Raw genomic sequence first — 18684 nt, 5'->3', positions numbered from 1 at the left:
TTCCCTCCCCCCAACAGTAATTTCTGGTCTGGGTACCCTCTGGGTACAGGAAGTTGGAGAAATGTCCCAAAGGAAGTTTACTCCTGGGAAGCTGGGAAGGGCTGGGGGGGTGCGGCAGGAGGGGTGGGGCTTGAGAGCAGCCTAACCCCCACTTCTTCCCACCTTTCTCTTCAGGGCTGCCAGGTCTCAGCCCCCCTTTATCTCATCCCCTCCTTCCGTCAGAGGGGGCTGGAACCCTAGATCAGTGACCTCTCCAGGGGAGGGGCGTCCGCGGATGGGCCTCAGCTGTCTCCAGATTCCCTGAGATGTAGGGTAAACTTGTGTGTGCTGGTGCTGGCCTCTTTCGGGAGAGAGTCCCTTCCATCAGCTTCTCAAAAGGCCCTGTGGTCCGTCTCCTCTGTAGCAGAACCTCCCCCGCCCGGACTGCTCCCCCTGTGCCTCCTGGCCTGATGCTGTCTTGGGCCAGTTCCTTAATCTAGCCTCAGTTTTCCCATCTGTGAAATGGGGCAATCACAGCCCTCCTGCCACCTCTGAAGGTGGAAATTCAAGGGAGAAGGTGTGGGAAGCGCTTGTTTGGCTCCTGGCGTCTAAAAGCTCTCGGAAGCACTCTTCCTGGTGGTGGTGGTGTTGACGCTGTTTCTACTGGAAAATCCTAAGGTACTAGGCATGGCGGCAGGCGGGGGGCCCATGTAAGGCGGATAACACTGGAGCCGGGTGACCAATGGTCCTCTGAGGGTCTGGGTGAAGTGCGCGGGAACCCAGGGGGCAGCCCCCCCACCCCGGGGAATTGGCTTGGACGAGGTGGCCTGGCCAGGAAGGGGGATTCCGACCCTGGGGAGAGGCTTCTCAGGCAGGGACATTCCAGGCAGGGCCCTGAAATGGGAGGAGGAGGGCGTCCATGGGAGCAAGTCCTGGCAGAGACACCACTTTCAAAGGCATCGTGGCCTGAGAATGTGGATAGCCGTGAAGGGGGGGTGCGTCCTCCATCTCAGGGTGGGATGGGGAAGGAGGAGCTGGGCTGAGCGGCGGGGGGTGTGGGGGGGCTCTGAGCTGTCCCGTCTGGCTGTTGTTTCACGCCTGAGCCATCCGCAGCTTCCCAGCAGAATTGATGCTGTTGCCTCTGAGTATGACGGGTGTGCCAGGGTAGGGGAGCTGGCATGCTGGGGGGCAGGAGATGCCATCTGCATGTCCATCCCTGGGCTGCGGCTGACCCTCCACAAGCCACCACCGAGATGGACCCGGTGGGCAGAATTACGCTTCGGGCCCCCCCGTCGCCTGTGCTGAAAACACGTGGCTCTGGGTGTCCCTGCGTGGAGTGGCCCCGACAGCCGCATGTGGCGGGGAGATGAGTCAGAGGCGGCTGCCTCTCTACTGATGCCTCTCCTGTGCCAGAAACAGTGGCAAGCAGGGCGTATGCAGTGAACAGAGTGGGAATGACCTTCCGGCTTCCTTTGAGGTCTCGATGGGCTGTGGCCAGGGTTGGGGGGTTGGGGGACAGCAGCCCTGACCCCTGCCTATGAAGGTTGGACGTGTCAGGTTCAGGTCAGCAGCTCGGGGTCAGCAGTGCCCGCTGCCCTCCAAGGGGATGCTCCCCTCAGACCCCTGCCCTCTCTGGCCCCTGTGGCTCAGCCAGGAGCAGCCGGGGTTCGGATCATCCAGAAAAAACAACAGCAGAGGGAGCACGGCCTCCCCCTAAAGCATCCTAACTCTCTCTTGGTCATGGAACCAGACACCTCAGTGACACGGCCTCGCCTCCCAAAGGGCCACTCCGAGGAATCCTTTTGGTTAGAGGCTGTGATGCTGATGTGGGCCGGGGCGTGTCCTGCTCATTCGTCCACTAGACGGGTGTCTCTTGAGCACGCGCTGCGGAAGGACCCGCTCTTGCGCCCGCAGCTGGAGCGCTGCCGAGAGTTTACTCAATACTTGCTGGCTTCCTGGCGCCCTCGGAGATCAGAGTTTCCATTTTTTTTTAAAGGCCTTGGCCATGTGCTTGGGAGAGACTGACAGGCCAGTTGTAAAAGGTGCCCTTCCCTCTGATGCTGACGGCTCCCGCGAGGCTCCTTAGGCTCCTGCATGCGGGCTGCTTCCTGTGCCTGAAAGAACGTTCCTCACGGGGGAGCTCAGCCCTGGCGTTGCTCCCCGCTGCATCTCTTCTGCACCGCCATCCCAGGAGAGGTTTCCCCGGGGGATTTTACATTCACCACACGGGCTTCTGGGCCACCTGGCAGATCTGGGCCAACGCCCACAGTTTTTAAACTGTGACATCTGTCCAAAGAGGGGCTGGGTGCCTGCCTCCGTGCGTCTGCCTCTCATGGACCACGTTTGGACGTGTGGCGATGTTGGCCAATCAAATGACCCTTCTTTCCAAAACGGGGGCCCCTCCCGGCCCAACTGTCTCCCACAAGGCCTGTCAGCCCTCCACACCTGTGAGATTCCGCCCTGGACACTTGGAAACAGAAGTCGTGTTTAGAAACGAGGTGGTTCAGTGATTAGATTTCTGAGCCACTTGGAATTGTCATTGTTGGCCACAGCTGGGCATTTTCTGGGCGTGTAGCCGGGGGCTGGGGGTGGACAGGGGGCGAGAGGAGCTTACAGTGAGGACAGGGCCTTGCAGGCCAGCGAAGGCCCCAGACCCTGGGCTCCAGGTCAATGGGGGAGTCTGGGAGGAGGAGGCCGCAGAGCCTGCCACGTTGCGCGAGGATGGTCCAGCCCCTCCCTGGACCCCAGAGGGAACTGGATTCAATCCTCCTAAACAGACTCTGCTGGGCCCAGGGCCGACTTCTGGAGCGGAAGACAGCGCGTGCCAGGGATTGTGGGGTGTCCCTGTTGGGAAGCGCTGACCCCGCTCACTCAGGCGTCTCCCAGGGCAGGCAGTGGTCCCCACACAGGTGGGCTGACCCTGGTCTTGTCTGGTCCACTGCGTTTCAGGCCTGGCCTCGTGCTCTGACCTCCGCGTGATGAGGTCCTGCCATCACAGGCTCTGTGTCGCAGCTGCGGGTCCGGTGGGGCCCATGTCCACCCACCCTGTGAGAGTGTACTGGGCACTGACCGGGCAGCTGGCCGGGAGGGCAGCGACCCAAGGAGGCCTTAGTGGCAGAGGCCTGGGGGCTGAGCGTGTGCTCGACTGTGGTCGCTCACGCCTTCCTGTCCCCGTCACTGGCTGTCTCCAGAGCTCAGGTACTAGAAGGGGATCCTTTCCCTCCAAAGTACAGAGTCATCTGTGCCTCTGGGGGGGCAGGATCTGGGGGGACACACCTGCAGTGGGTGGGCAAGTGAGCTCAGAGTCCAGACCTCGGGCTACAGCCAGAGACGCCCCAGGAATAGGGTCACCTCCAGCCCTCGATGCCGATGGGCACCTGTAGGCAGAGCGCCCAGTGCCCTGGTCCAGGACTTATGCTTAATACTGCCCAGTGGAGCTTAGAGCCCCATGATGGTTAGTGCCCAGTGGTGATGAGTGCACAGTGGTGGCCTTGTGCAGTCACTAGCAAGTGTCCTTGGGGCAGCGTTATCCCCCCCGCTGTGTAAATCCAGTCCTCGTGATGCTCAGCCGGGGGGTAGATGTCCTCCTCCTGGGAGCACAATGCTCTGCCAGGGCGGACCGACAGAGGACCTCTAGGAGGCTCCCAGGTCACAGCAGCCCCTTTGCACGTGGCCGTGCCCCTGGAAGGGTGAATTAGTGACCACAGGGCATCTGCACCCTTGTTAGAGAGGCCCCCACCCCCACCCAGCGAGGCCACCCTAAGGCAGCCTCTCCTGGCATCACAGGCAGGAGCCCGTCAGGCCTGCATCGGCGCTGCTGAGAGCTCTCGGTCGTCACTTCGTTATTGCCTTTTTCCAGCCCCCGTGGCCCTGGCAGCAGCTGCACAGCTGGGGGCCACCCCGGGAGCGCCCGGCCTCATCATCTGCCTTCATATTCAGTGACGCCGGCAACAGTGCTCCTCGCTGGGCTTGGGCCCGGCTGCAGAAGCGGGGCTGGCCCTGGGCGGGGCTCGTGCAGGGGGAGCTCGTGTCTGTGGCCACATGGACCCCGGCGGTGTCCTGAGCGTCAAGGCCATTAAACTCTGACGTGTTTCCGCGGAGGCAGAGGCAGCCGAGACCCGTCTCCACAAAGTGGAAGAAACTTGGTTCCATTAAAATCAGGGCATCGATCATTTTCTCTGTTTCTGTCCTGTGCCACCAGCTGCGCCCGGTGACCTCCTCCCCCATCCATCCACCTGTTCGCGCCCCATTTGTGGATCCGCCGTTGCTTCCCTTGCAGCCGACTCGGCCTCAGTGACGCCGCTACTCATGGCTGAAGTTTGGCGAGTCACAGGGCCCCCGAGAGTAACGTTATACTGGGGAAACAGGCAGACGCCAGAGTGAGCGCCCCCAAGACTGGGGCCATCGTGGGCCTCCTGCTGTATATGCACTGAGGACACGGCACCCCTGCCCAGAAAGCAGACCCTCCACGCATCCCTTTGTCCCCGCAATTGAGGGATGTTCTAAAAGCAGCTGCCCTGTGCTCACAATGTGCCCAGATCATGAAAGTCCAAGACAGGCCGAGGGGCTGTTCTGTATTAAAGGGGATTAAAGACACAGCCCCTGAGCACAAGGCATGGTTTCCCATCAGACCCTGGTCCAGAAAGGATGTTGTTGAGACAGTGGCTGGATGAGGTCCACGGTTCGCTCGTGTGTTGTATTGACGTGCGACGGGACTCCTCGATCTGGCAAAATCCTGCTGCGCTTCTGCACCAGGACAGGGTCTGTCCTGAGGCTCCGCGGCAGTGAGGAGGGCAGGGACCCCCGTGAGCGACCGCCCCAGGGGACGCACCCAAGCTTAGGGCCGGCAGCCCGTCCCCCGCGTCTGGAGTCTCAGCCGCAGGAGGACCGGGGCTCTGGCCATGAGCTTTGGTGCCAGCACAGGGTGCTCTCCCACGGGCATCAGCAGGACAGTGAGGCCGGGCCGGGTGGTGCTGGAGGCCTCCGTTCCCTCCAGCAGAGGAGCAGCCAAACTTCCCGTCTGGTTATCGAGCGTCTGTTTCGAAGGGAGAGGAATAACAAGCCTTTTGTTCTTTTTTTCTGTTAGAGTGAAAGGTACATAACATAAAGTTTTACCACCCATCTCCAGAGCTCTCCCATTGCTCCCCAGGGAGACTGTGTCCCCACTGGACACCAGCTGCCCCGCCCTTCCCAGCGCTGACTGTCCGTCTAGGGTTTGGCTTCGTCGGATGGGATTTCAAGCCTTTCTTTGGTCTGTAAGATGCAGTGGTCAGGAGTGCGTGCGCCGTGCCGGGGGACGGAAGCCAGCCTCGAAAGGCCCCCGACTGTACGACTCCAATCACGTGACCTGGGCACAGGCGGTGGTGGGTGGGGTCGGCAGTGGGTGGTGAATGTTCTGCGTCTTGCCCTGCTGCGGGCGCATGTATCAAAACTCACGGAACTTAGATAAAGGAGTGATTTCGGTGAATGTACACCGTGTCGCCATGAGTCAGTCAGAGATGAAAGAACAGGGTCCAAGGCCTCGTCCTGTGAAGGCCGTTTGGGTGCCGGGGCCTCCCTCGGGGGTGGGGTGCCTTTGGGCGGGAAAGAACCAAAGGGTCCTAGGAACGTTCCTGGGGAGCTCGAAGGCCCCAGGCAGCTGCTAGCCCTGCACCCGCTCCATCACCGCCAGGAACCGGGCAGGTGCTCGGCACCTGGGGGTGGTGGGGAGCGGTGGTGCCAAGCTGTGGCGGCTGCCTGGTCCCCAAGACCCCCGCTCCGACCTGGCAATGCCCTGGCATCAGACCTGGCCCCTGCCGTCCCCAGTGAAAGCCTGGCCCCGAGAGGAAGGGGAAACTGAGGCCCAGAGAGGGTGGGGGCATCCAAGCCAGGCCCAGCACCGGCCCCGGGCTGCTGCTCCCGCAAGGGGCCCAGGTGCAGCCACCCACCTGCTGCTGTCCCTGCCCCCTTTGGGGACTTCACACACGTGCACCTGTGGGGGCAGCTTCATGCCCCGGGGCTGGTGCAGGAGGGGGAGGGGGGCCAGGGAGCTGGATGGAGCCAGGCCAGCGCACCCAAGAGCTCGGAAAGGGGCCCTTTGGGGCTTCTCGCCTATGGCAGCCCAGGACCCGAGGTCAAATCCCAGCTTCTCCGCGGGCCAGCTGCAGGGCCTGGGCAAGCGATGTGCCCGTCTGTGCCTCAGCTTCCTCATCTGCCGGCTGGTCCAGGAGCCGAGGAAGGGCTCAGGGGCCCACACACAACAAAACGCGGCATCAGGAGAGACGGGCCCTCTGATTCGCCGTTTTAGGGTAAAAAGAGCCCATTTCCTCCCTAGAAAGCTCTGCCCACCGGAGCTGGGAGCTGATCCTGTGGTCCATGCTCAGTCCTGCTCTGGGGGTCTGCGTGCACGTGTCAGGTCCTGCAGGAAACCCGTGGGTCTGGCATTGTTCCCATACCTGTAGGCTCAGGGGCCACCCTCAGCATCCATCCAGCTCCTCTGAGAAGCATTCGCTGCCTGAGGGCCTGAGCCAGGTCTCTGCAGCACCGTGTGCATGAAGAATCCCCTTCTGTCACTTGTGATGACAGCCGCCTCCCTCAGCCCCTTCCGCTCCTACTCGATGAGCGTCGTCTGTGAGGTGCGTCGTGTGTGAGGTACCACGGGTCCCGCAGGGAACAGAACTGGCGAAGATTCCCGCCCCGTGAAGCGCACATCCCGGCGGAGAAGACAGACAACTAGCGAAATAACTAAGTACCACGTACAAATGGTAGATAGTAAGGAGGGCAGCAGAGAAAAGGTGAACAGGAGAGGCCTCACAGAGGCAGGTAAGGGCAGGTGTGACAGCATCTGGGGAGGAAGGTTCCAGGAGAGGGAGCAACAGGCACAGGACTGTGGCCGCCGGCACCTGCTGCGGCGACGTGGCCAAGCAGGTGAGCCCAGGGCAGGACCAGACGTAACAGGTGATCACATAGAGCACGCAGTGTCCCTTCTCCGGGAAAAATGGGCCCCACGGGAGACTCTGAGCAAGCAGCCATGTGACATACATTTCAGGGGACCATTCTGTCTGCCTTGTTGAGAACTCAGCGGGGGTCAGGGAGGACAGTTAGGAAGCTGCTGCGGGGTTCTGAGTGCGTGATCACCGAGACCCGGCTGGTTATGGGGAAGGTGGAAAAATGATAAGATACCAGCTCCAGGCTTTTCTGTTTTCTTAGGTTTAAGTTTACATCATTTTCCTTTTGTTTACATCTATGCGTTTTGACAAATACATAGAGCCCTGTAACCACCACCACCAAAGATAGAGCCCGGTCCTGCCGCCCGTGGAGTCTCTGCACACCCCCATCCCCTCACCCACCCCGCCCCACCCCTCCAACGCCGGGTACATGGAACCTCTGAGTCTGGCTTCCTTTGATTACGTAATGCCTTAAGATTCATCCATGTTGTCACCTGTGCCAATAGCCTGTTCCTTTTGTGCGTGGAGTACGATTCCATCGTACAGATGTTCCACCGTTTGTTCACCCATTCACTGGTCGAAGGACATTTGGGTCGTTTCCAGTTTTGAGCAGTTATGAATAAAGCTGCTGCAAACATTCACGTACAGGACAGCGTGTGAACATATGCTTTCATTTCTCTCGAGTTAACACTTAGGAGTCAGATTTCTGGGTCATACAAAAAGTGTATCTAACTTTATAGGAAATTGCCAGACCTTTCCAAAAGTGGATTTGCCATTTGGAATGTCCACCAGCAACGTGGAAAGACAGTTCTCTGCATCCCTGCCAACACCTAGTATCGTCAGTGTCTGGTTTGGTTTTGTTGTTTTCGTTTATCCATTCCAGTAGGAGTGTAGTGGTATCTTGTTGAGGTTTTAATTTGCATTTCCTTAATGACTCATGACATTAAGCATCTTTTCAGGTGCTTACTTGAAATCTGTATATCTCCTTTGGCAAAGTGTCTGTTCCCATAGTTTGCCTGTTTTTAAAATCGGGTTGTTTTCTTATTGTTGACTTTTGAGAGTTTTTAAAATATATTCTGCATCTAAGTCCTTTGCCAGATATGTGATTTGCAAATATTTTCTCCCCTTCTGTGGCTTATCTTTGTATTTGCTAACATTGCATGTCACAGAGCAAAAAGTAGGAATGTTGACAAAACCCAACTTACCAAAAAATTTAATGGATCATGCTTTTGGTATTGTACCTAATCCAAGGTCACTAAGTTTTTTTCTCTCTTCTCTTCCGGAATCTTTATAGTTCTATGTTTTATACTTAAGTTTATGATCCATTCTGAGTTAATTTTTCTACAGGGTGTGAGATGTAGGTACCTTATTTGCATACACATATCCATGACCAATACCGCTTGTGAAAAGATGATCTTTTCTCCTTTGGAGTTTTTTTGCACCTTAATTAAAAAATCACCTGACCTCATGTGTGGGGTTCTATCCAGACTGTCATCTGTTCCTTTAATCTATGTGTCTGTACTGTCCCCAGCCCCACAGTCTTGACCACTGTAGCTTTTTTTTTTTTTTTTTTTTTTTGGCGGTACGCGGGCCTCTCACTGTTGTGGCCTCTCCTGTTGCGGAGCACAGGCTCCGGACGCGCAGGCTCAGCGACCATGGCTCACGGGCCCAGCCGCTCCGCGGCGTGTGGGATCTTCCCGGACCGGGGCACGAACCCGCGTCCCCTGCATCGGCAGGCGGACTCCCAACCACTGCGCCACCAGGGAAGTCCCGACCACTGTAGCTTTATAGGAAGTCTTTCAAGTAGCACGAGTCCTCCAACTTTGTTCTTTTCCAAAATTGTTTTGGCTACTCTAGTTCCTTTGCTCTCTACATAAATTTTAGAATCAGATTTTCAGTATCTACAAAAAAGCCTGCAGGAATTTTGATTGGGATTGTGTTAATCTATAGATCATGTGGGGAGACTTGGCATCCTAACATTGAGCCTCTTCCAATGCATGATCACACGACATCTCTCCATTTATTTAGGTCTTCTTTGATTTTTTCAACAGTAGTAGTTTTCAGCACACAGATCCTACACATATTTTGTTACATTTATATCTAAATATTCATGTTTGGGGAATTATTATATAAGTACTTAAAATTTTTTTCTATTTCCAATTTTTCATGGCCAGTATGTATAAATGTGATTGACTTTTAGTTATTGACATTGAGTCTTACAACCGTGATAGATACACTTATTAATTCTAGAAATTCCTTTGTAGGTTCCCTGGGATTTTCTATGTAGACAGTGATGTTGTCTGTGAATAGAGAAAGTTTTATTTCATCCCTTCCAAATCTTTAATTTCCTTTTCTTGCCTTACTGGCCTAGCTACAACTTCTAGTACGATATTTAATAGGGGTGGAAGAGAAAATTTCCTGACTTGTTACTGAGCTTACAGAGAAAGTCTTTAGTGTTTACAATTAAGCATGAAGGTTTTAGTTTAAGCTTTTAGTAGATGTTTTTGTTTGTTTTGTTTTTTTGTGTTTTTTTTGCGGTACGCAGGCCTCTCACCACTGTGGCCTCTCCCGTCGTGGAGCACAGGCTCCAGACACGCAGGCTCAGCGGCCATGGCTCACGGGCCCAGCCGCTCCGCGGCATGTGGGATCCTCCCAGACAGGGGCACGAACCCACATCCCCTGCATCGGCAGGCAGACTCTCAACCACTGAGCCACCAGGGAAGCCCTTAGTAGATGTTTTTTATCAGGTGAAGAAAGTTCCCTTCTATGCCTTGTTTGCTAAGAGTTTTTATCATGAATGGGTACTGAATTTTGTCCAGTGCTTTTTCTGCATCTGTTGGTGTGATCATATGGCTTTTCTTCATTAGTCAGCTAATATGGTGAATGGTATTAATTTTTTATTGTGGTAAAATATACATAACATAAAATTTACCATTTTACCATTTTCAGATGCACAGTTCAGTGACATTAAGTACATTTACATTGTTGTGCAATCATCACCATTATCCATCTCCAGAATTTTCTTCATCTTCCCAAACAGAAACCCTTTAAACAACTGCTCCCCATTCACCCATCCTCCAGCCCCCGGAAACTACCACTTTCCTTTCCGTCTCAGTGAATTTGAGTATACTAGGTACCTCATTTCGGTGGAAAACCTTGATTAATTTAAGCTTGAACCAGCCTCACAGTCCTAGGACAAACTCTACTTGGTCATGTATTATCCTTTTTATATGTTGCAGGATTTGATTTGCTAATACTTTATTGAGAATTTTGGGTCTATGTTCATGAGAGATATTGGTCTATAATTTTCTCTTCTTGTAATGTCTTTATCTGGTTTTGTATCAAGATAATTCTGGCCTCATGAAATGAGTTGGAAAGTGTTGGCACCTCTTCTGTTTTCTGAAAGAGAGTGAGTGGAATTGCCATTATTTCTCTTTAAAGGTTTGGTAGACTACTCCAGTGAAACCATCTGGGCCTGAAGTTTCATGGGAACGTTTCTAATTCAGTTCCTTTAATAGGGATATTCAGGTTATGCATTTATTCTTGAGTAAGTTTTGGCAACTTGTGTCTTTCAAGGAACTGGTCCATTTTAACTAAGTTGGCATAGGGTTGTTTGTAGTATTCATTTATCATCCTTATAATGTCTGTGGGGTCTGTAATGATATCTCCTTTTTCACTCCTAATATTGGTAATCTGTGTCTTCTCTCTTTTTTCCTTGGTCAGAGTATGGCTAAGAGTTTATCAATATTATTGTTCTTTGTAAAGAACAAGCTTTTGATTTCATTGATTTTTAAAATTGTCTTTCTGCTTTTTCAATTTCATTTCTGCTCCTATATCTGCTTTTCATTTTTTCGCTTGCTTTGGGTTTAATTTGTTCTTATTTTCCTAGATTTCTTAAGGTGGGAGCTTAGACAATTAATTCAAGACCTGGGATTTCTTTCAATTCTTTTATAATATAAACATGTCATGCTAAAAACTTTCTCCTAAATACTGCTTTAGTAGCATCTCAAAATCCTTGAAATGCTGTATTCAGCTCAAAATATTCTCTTATTTCTCTTTAGAAAGTGCTTCCTTTTTAGAAGTGTGTTGTTTAACTTCCAAATGTTTGGCGATTTTCCAGCTAACATGTTGTTATTGATTTCTCATTTAATTCCATATGTTCAGAGAACATACTTGCATGATATCAGTTCTTTAACGGTGTTAATGTTTGTACTGTGGTCCCAGGTAATGGTCTGTGTTGGTGAGTGATACATGCACACTCGCAGAATATGTATTCTGCTATTGTTGGGTGTATTATTCCAGAAGGGTCAATGTGGTTGATAATGTTGTATTATTTAGTTCTAAAGTTTCCATCGGTTCTTTTAACATGGTTTCTTTTTCTCTTTTAAGAACTTTTATCCTTTCAGTCATTTCAGGAGGGTTGCCTTTACCTCAGGGAGCATGATTGTGATACCTTCTGTCAAGTCTTTGGTAATCCCATCATCTGAGTCTTCTCGAGGGTGGCGTGTATGAATTCTTTTCCTTGAGAGTTAACCATATTTTTCCGGTTCTTTCAACGTCAAGTGATTTTGGATCACTTCCCAAACATTTTCAATACCGTTGTGGTATTTGGGGTTATGTTAAAATCCTCTGGAGAAGGTTGATGTTTTTCGTTGATTCTTTTCTTTTAGCCATCAGCCCAGTTAGAACTGAAGTTGTGTCTTACTCTCTGTTGGTGGTGGTTCCAATGTCAGTTCTGTTTTCAGGTTCTTGACTGTGCTATTCTGTTCTTCCCCATTTGTGCACCATTCAGGGTGTAGTCTTAGATCTTGGAGGTGGTTTATATCACAGTTCAGATTTCGGAAGCTTTACTCTGGTTCTTTGGGTGTGTTGCATACATGTGCAGGTCAATGGTAACCCCAGGATTGGTGTCAGTTAATGCACAGAATTAGGGGATCCCCTTTTCCAGCTCTCACCTGCTGAGATTTCCTCCCCACATGCTCCGCTTTCTTAGTCCTCAGCCTGGGAAGCCAGAGTATCCGGTTTAGGTCCTCTACTGACTTTTTTTTTTTTTTGCGGTACGCGGGCCTTTCACTGTTGTGGCCTCTCCCGTTGCGGAGCACAGGCTCCGGACGCGCAGGCTCAGCGGCCATGGCTCACGGGCCCAGCCGCTCCGCGGCATGTGAGATCTTCCCGGACCGGTGCACGACCCCGTCTCCCCTGCATCGGCAGGCGGACTCTCAACCACTGCGCCATCAGGGAAGCCCTCTACTGACTTTTTGAGGTATACCTCTCTGAATCTGTTCTTGTAATGGCTGCTCTCGGGCTATCAACATGCACCCTTAAGTTATCAAAGTTTGATGAGCGTTCATATCGTACCCCTTCACACCTGACACTTCTCATGCTCACTGTTCACCCGGAGGTCTGTTTTCATGGACTTCTTTTTTTCTTATTAGTGGGTCACATTGTCTGATTTCTTTGCATACCTAGTAATTTTTTACTTACACTGGACATTGTAGATGACACATTGAAGACTCTGGATTCTGTTTTCTTCCTTTGAAGAGTGTTGGCTTTTGTTTTAGCAGGCCGTTCAGTTGCAGACTGATTATCGTGAGCTTGTGGAGGCTTGGCTTAAGCCTCATTAGTGCAGCTCTGTTGAAAGCCCAGCCCTCCTATCCTGGGAGGATTCAGGTCTGGGCTCAGTCTCCACTGGTGATATTGGCCTTTGCTTTTTAGGCTTAGTTAGGGTGGGTCTAGACTTGGCCTTCCTCTAGGGCATGGTCCTTACTACTAAGGTGTGGACTTGCTGGCATCTCAGCAGGATACTCGGTGTGTTAGGGAGGGCACTACTCTCCCCTCCAGCTCTGCCAGAATGCCAGCCGCCCTCCCATAAGCCCTTCAAGGTTTCAGCCTGTGCACACAGCCCAGCCAGCCCAGACCCATAGGAAGGCCCCCTACAGGCTTCCGAGGACCCTACCATGGGCATGCCCGTCCCCCTCTTCAGTGCCTTAATCTGCAGACTGAAGCCCCTCCTGCAGCCCCAAGCTCCGGTTTCCACTTCCTCAGCTGGAGTAGCCGTGCTCCGCCCAGACCCCAGCTCCTAAAGCCACAACCAGAAAACTGTCCCCAGGAAGAGAACTGGGTGACAGTGGGGCCCACCTTGTAAGTTCCCTGCTCTCAGGGGCCACAGTCATGCTCTGTGGCTTGTCCTGTGTCTGAAAACAATCGCCTGATAAATTGCGTACAATTGTATAGTTTATGACAGGAGAGCTTGTGCAGTACCCCACGTGGAAGTCATCTGTGGATTTTAAACACTGCCTACTTTCAAAAATATCTGAGGCAGCTTATGATAAAAGACCTGGTTCAAAGGGATTACTAAAATAATGTTGCGAAAGAATACATAAAAAGAAACACAGTTATCCTAGAAACATAAAAATTGAAGGCAGCCACTGCATTTGAGTAAATCTTATACTGAGGCTTGTGAAAAAGTGCAACATTATTTGGACTTAAATGTTTTTAGCTCTTTGTCTGTTGAAAGGTGGATTTATTGTAAATTTCAGTAACTCTCTCTGGACATATTTAAAGGTTAAGAGCATTCTTCAGTGAGTAATTCGAAAAGGATTCCTCTGTTTAAAAAAACACAGCACTTCCAGCCTCCTGAAGTTCAGAGAATCCTGGGGTTGTTTGGGAATCATCCCTGTTTAGGAATTATTAAGTCGTGACTGCTCACAGCAGGCCGTGGGATACTGTTGTCCAGAGCATAACTTCCCAGTCGTTTGGCAGGATCCCAAACCTCCAGCTCCTGAGGGTCAGGAGGGAGTGAAAGCACATCTGGGTCGTGTCACTTGGGAGCCCCGTCTGTAGAGCCATCCAGGACATGCTGGTCCGGAGCCAAAATCAAAGACTCACTCGTTTGTGAACCGGTCCCTTTTGGGCTCTGTGCCCGACAGGATGTGCATGGTCAGGAGCACTGTCCAGGGTCACTATTTATTGGCCGGGGATGGGGGAGACGCAGTTACATCTGTGCTGACCTGTCTCCCGGGTGCTCCTGATCTGGGCTCACCGGCCACTCCCATTGCTGCCAGCCCCTCCTGGGGACCCTTCAGAGGAAGGTGCACCGGGTGGGAGCACAGATCTCTCCATCCCAGGGACCCTGTTGGACCCGTAGTCTGGAGACCCCACTCTGGACTGTCCTCAGTGTGGGGAGCCCCGTGGCATCACCCCTTTGTTCTCCCCACCCCAGGGATGGGCCTGGGGGAGGCAGGGCCAAGCTGGGGCAAAGCACCCTCCAGTGGTCTCCCACTGGTCTGCCCGTCTCCCCGGGACAGCCAGTCAGGAGCACAGGCACCAGCGTCTAGGGCAGGAGGCAGGACGGAGAACCCCATGAGCAAGGGGTCAGGCAGCTGAGTCGTGGTGGGTCCTGGGCTGACACCTGCGGCGATGCCCACGTGGCTTTTGCAGGAGGCAGGTGGGAGGGCGGCCGACCCGAAGGCCCCTCTGTCCCCACAGGCTGGTACGACGCCTGGGCATCAGATTCCACCCAGCGCCAAGGCTAATTCTGCTGAGGTGGACCTGAGCCCCAGCGGGGACTTCTGCTCTGCCGGGGGCTGCATGGGGTTTGAGGAGGAGGGGGCACGTGAGGGCAGTGGCCGCACGCAGGCCCGGGGCTTGGGGGGCGCCGATCTCATGAGGGCCCTGAGGACAGTGGGCTCTTTGCGCGCTCAGAGGCCCAGAAGATGGGCAAAAACACCAGCCGGCTACGGTGAGCTGGCGGCGAAAAGACAGCGTATCCCAGCCAAGGGAGGCTTTTCTGGAACAGCAAGGCGCCTCTGAGGCCCCCACCCTGTCAAACACGCCTGCAGACTCTCGAGGTGGATAATTGCAAGGCACTAAGACAGGGTTAACACCATTTAAACTTCCTGCAATTCATTTTCCTGACAGCTTGTTTTAAGAGATGCCCGTCTCATGTATTAAAAATACCTACTTTAGTGTCGGATCTGGAGAGCGGCTAGAAGACGCTCAGAAAGGTTCCAGTTAAAACCACCAGGGGCGGATCTTCATGTTTTGAAAAAGCTCTAACCCCAAACACGTTTTGTGCTTCTGTCTGTCACGGAGACCCTGGGAAACTCCTTGGTCTCCGGGCTGATTGTCCTGGGGCCACAGCTGCAAAGACCAGCAACAGACCAGGCCTCTCAGAACAATAGAAATCTATTCTCGCACAGATCTGGAGGCCAGATTCCAAAATCAGGGTGTGGACAGGGCCAGGCTCCCTCCGGGTGCTCCAGGGGAGGGTGCTTCCTGCCTCTTCCAGCTTCTGGCAGCCCAGGCATCCCTGGGCTTGTGACCGCGTCCCTCCTGTCTCTGCCTCCGTCTTCACGTGCCTTCTCCTCTGTGTCTGTGTCTATCCTCTCTGGCTCTTCCTAAGGACACTTGTCATTGGATTTAGGGCCCCCCCACTCCAGGATAACCTCATCTTGAGATCTTTAATTGCATCCACAGAGACCCTTTTTCCAAACAAGGTCACGTTCACAGGTTCCGGGAGTTAGGACTGGACATATGTTTTGGGGGCCACCAATAGCTCCACTAGACCACACTCCAGGGGTAGAGGCAGAATGCGGGACAGGGACAGCTCTTGCGGACAGAGGGCTGGCCCCTGTGGGCTGCCTGCTCGCATCATCTCAGCCCCCGGCCAGCGCGGGGCCCCTTGGTAAATGCAGGAGCAGGAGAGGGCTGAATGCAGACCCCACAGGCCGCCGTTGAGAGAGCCCCGGACAGTCCCAGGACAGCCAAGACGGGGCCTTGGGTGTATTCAGCAGAGGAGATGCCCTCTGGCCTCCCTGCGCGGACACAGCCCTGGTAGGGGTGGGTCTGGGGGAGGAAGAGGGGCACAGGCCAGGCCGGCCGAGAACCGCCTTTCATACATATTCTCATTTGACCCCCGTGGTGACCCTGTGAGGCTGGGACTATGGACCCATCTTACCACCCAGACGAAGAGGTGCCGCAGGCAGCATGCCAGCCGCGTCCTCCTGTCCCCTCTCCCAGATCCCTCCACCTTCTCTGTCCCACCGGGGCCTGGACACACAGAGCCCAGCAGTCCAGCTCGCTGGCCCTGCCCAGCCAGGTGAGGCCCGTGGGAGGTGCGGGAGAAGTGGGCGGCGGCAGGGCAGCTCGTGGCCCGTGTTGCCCCGTCTCCTCCCTGCTGTGCCGTGGACGCCGCCTTCCACCGCCGCCGTGGGTTCCATCACTGGCCCTCGGGCCTGGGGTGGAAAGGGCTTCCCTTGGGGAGCCTCAGGATCCTGCACTAGGCCTGGCCAGTTGTCCTACCTGCCCAACCTTGTCAGGTAGACCCACCTGTTCACTCCTTGTCAGGAGTCCCACCTGTTCACACCTTGTCAGGTAGGCCCACCTGTTCACACCTTGTCAGGCAGACCCACCTGTTCACACCTTGTCAGGAGTCCCACCTGTTCACACCTTGTCAGGTAGACCCACCTGTTCACACCTTGTCAGGTACCCCTTGGCTGAAGCTCTTCACGTTGCCTACTGGAGTGTGCTGGCTGCTCCCTGCCGGGTCCTGTCCAACACCGTGATGAGCAAACTTGAGCTCCGGTGGACTTGATGACCACACGCGAGCCTGCTGTGGTGGGACAGGTGCCTCTGACAGCTGAGCGGATCAAATGGAGAGAACCAGCCACGGCAAGAAGGGTGTGGTGAAGTCTGGGGCTCCAGGGTCCATCTTTTCTGCTCCGAGCTTGAAACCTTTAGCAATCCTGTGGGGCCCCTGAGCCTGGGTCAGGGTCTGCGAAGGCATCTCCCAGTGGCTATGTGAAGGCCGAGGGGATGTGTGTGCAGAACACGCCTGGGCTTCCACCTGGGCCCCAGCAGGTGAGATGCGTCTGCTGTTTGGGGCAGCCTGGGTGCAGGCATGGACACTGGGACCCCGTCAGGAGGCTGCGCTGGCCCAGGGGTGAGCCGGAAAGGGGGCGGCGGCAGTGAGGCCAGGCTGTGGGCAGTTCCCCGGCGCCCTCCAGCCCAGCGCATGGGCACCCTCCCAACCCACTGAGCGCCCTGGCCTGGGCACAGGGGGGCTCCTGGTGGCTCTGCCTCAAGCCCCCAAATCCCTGCTCCGTCCCTGGGGACCCGGTGGTTCTCAAAAGAGCCAAAAGCTCCCCTCCCTGTCCTGCCCCTGACAGGGATTGAAGGGAGCTGCCAGACAGCAAACCGGGGGCTGGAGTCACCGGCAGCCCAAGGGGCAGCGCCTGGTTGACATTTATAGCATTTAGAGCTAATTCCAGCCCTTTCTGGGGGGCCTCCTGCTGAGTTTTAACAGACTCCTTCCCTGACCTTTTTAACTAACTCGCAAAAGAGATGGGACACCCCTGGGTTGACCTCCCCCCACCCTCCCAGAAACTGTGAGCTGGGGTCACGGTGCAGGAACTACAGTCGAAACCCAAGTACCAACGTGCCAGAGCTCAGACAGAAACGGATCTCCAGGGAGGCTCTGGTCTCCAGGAGCCAACAGCTCAGGCCACAGCTGCCTGGGAACTTCCACTTCTATTGCCAATAAATTAAATTTGTTTTTGTTTCTCCTGCCCTGGAGAAACGACTGCTGTCACAGCGTGGAGCCCAGGAGGGAGGGCTCTTGATGAAGGACACCCCAGAGGGGCTGGGGCTGCACAGGCTCCTTATGACCCCTTTCTCTGTACTCTGTGCCCCCCTGGGAGACGGAGCCGGCATCCCTGGCCACCCGCATGTGGGTCCCGGGAGACTCTGACTCTCCCATGCAGTGTGGCCCCTGGAACACGGAAACACTTCACAAATGTCAGGGGCTTTGTCAGTTTACGGACTTGGGGGTCAAGTAGTTCCATCTCCACAAATAATGGGGGCGCCCACAGTGCCAAGCCGGGATGTTTGCTTGTCCCTTGCTACCAAAGGAAGTGACAGATGCTGAACGACGCTCCTGACCGTCGTGCATCTCTGCCAGTGCTGGGTGTCACACCGTCACCTTCAGGGTTGCTTTGGAAACCAGATGCCGTGTATGCATCGACCCTCCGAGTCCAGTCAGGAAACCGGCTCCATTAAGGGGGCTGGAGGCTTGGGCGCTGATATTTGTCAGGAGTGCCTGGTAGGATGGAGAGGGTTTTGGTGTCACCTGTGTTCATTGCTCCCAAAGGCTACAGTGCTCCTGGAGTTGCCGGAGACACCATCTAGTGCATCGGGAAGTGTTATCTCGTGAAGCCAGGTCAGGTCACATCAAGCCCCCAACGGGAGCTCGCGCGGGCCCCCTCGGCCCAGGGTCAGACGCGGGGCCTCTGTGCACACATGGCCCCACAGACTTGTCACCGTGGGCTCCTCTCTCTGCAGCTACTTGTGCCGTCTGCCCTCCCAGCACGGCTCCTGAGCCCTTGGGCACAGCCCCTGAATCTCCATGTAGCAGGGAGCAGCAAGGGCTGGGAGGGAGTGGAGATCACAGGGAGGTCCCAGCCTGGAGTTTACCATGAAGAGGTGGGTTCAAGTGCCGGAGCGCAGCAAGGCGTGAGCAGCTTGCCTCTGCCCCTGAAAATAAACAGAGCTGTCACCGCCTAGGACCATGGCTTCCTTCCCTGTGACAGGGCCCATCAAGCAGGCAGGTCTGGAGCCGACTTCTGCGCTCCACAAGGCTGCTGGCATTCAGCAGAAATGGCTCTGGGCGTCCCTGCGGATGGCCGCTGGGCAGTGGTCCTGAGCCCCTGGCTGGCGACAAAGCGACTACGGTAGGCAGCACAGACGGGACAGCTGGACGTTGATTTCCGCAAGGACGTGT

At 54.6% G+C, this 18684-nt stretch overlaps 1 protein-coding gene across 1 annotated transcript in view; it reads left to right on the top strand.

Moving 5' to 3' along the window:
- NTSR1 (neurotensin receptor 1) overlaps positions 1–18684 on the top strand; it is a 49505-nt gene that overhangs the window by 839 nt on the left and 29982 nt on the right. The window lies entirely within an intron of this gene.

Source organism: Lipotes vexillifer, unplaced genomic scaffold (assembly GCF_000442215.2).
Source record: "Lipotes vexillifer unplaced genomic scaffold, Lipotes_vexillifer_v1.1 scaffold1798, whole genome shotgun sequence".
NCBI lineage: Eukaryota > Metazoa > Chordata > Mammalia > Artiodactyla > Lipotidae > Lipotes > Lipotes vexillifer.
This window is presented reverse-complemented; position numbering and strand designations above follow the sequence as displayed.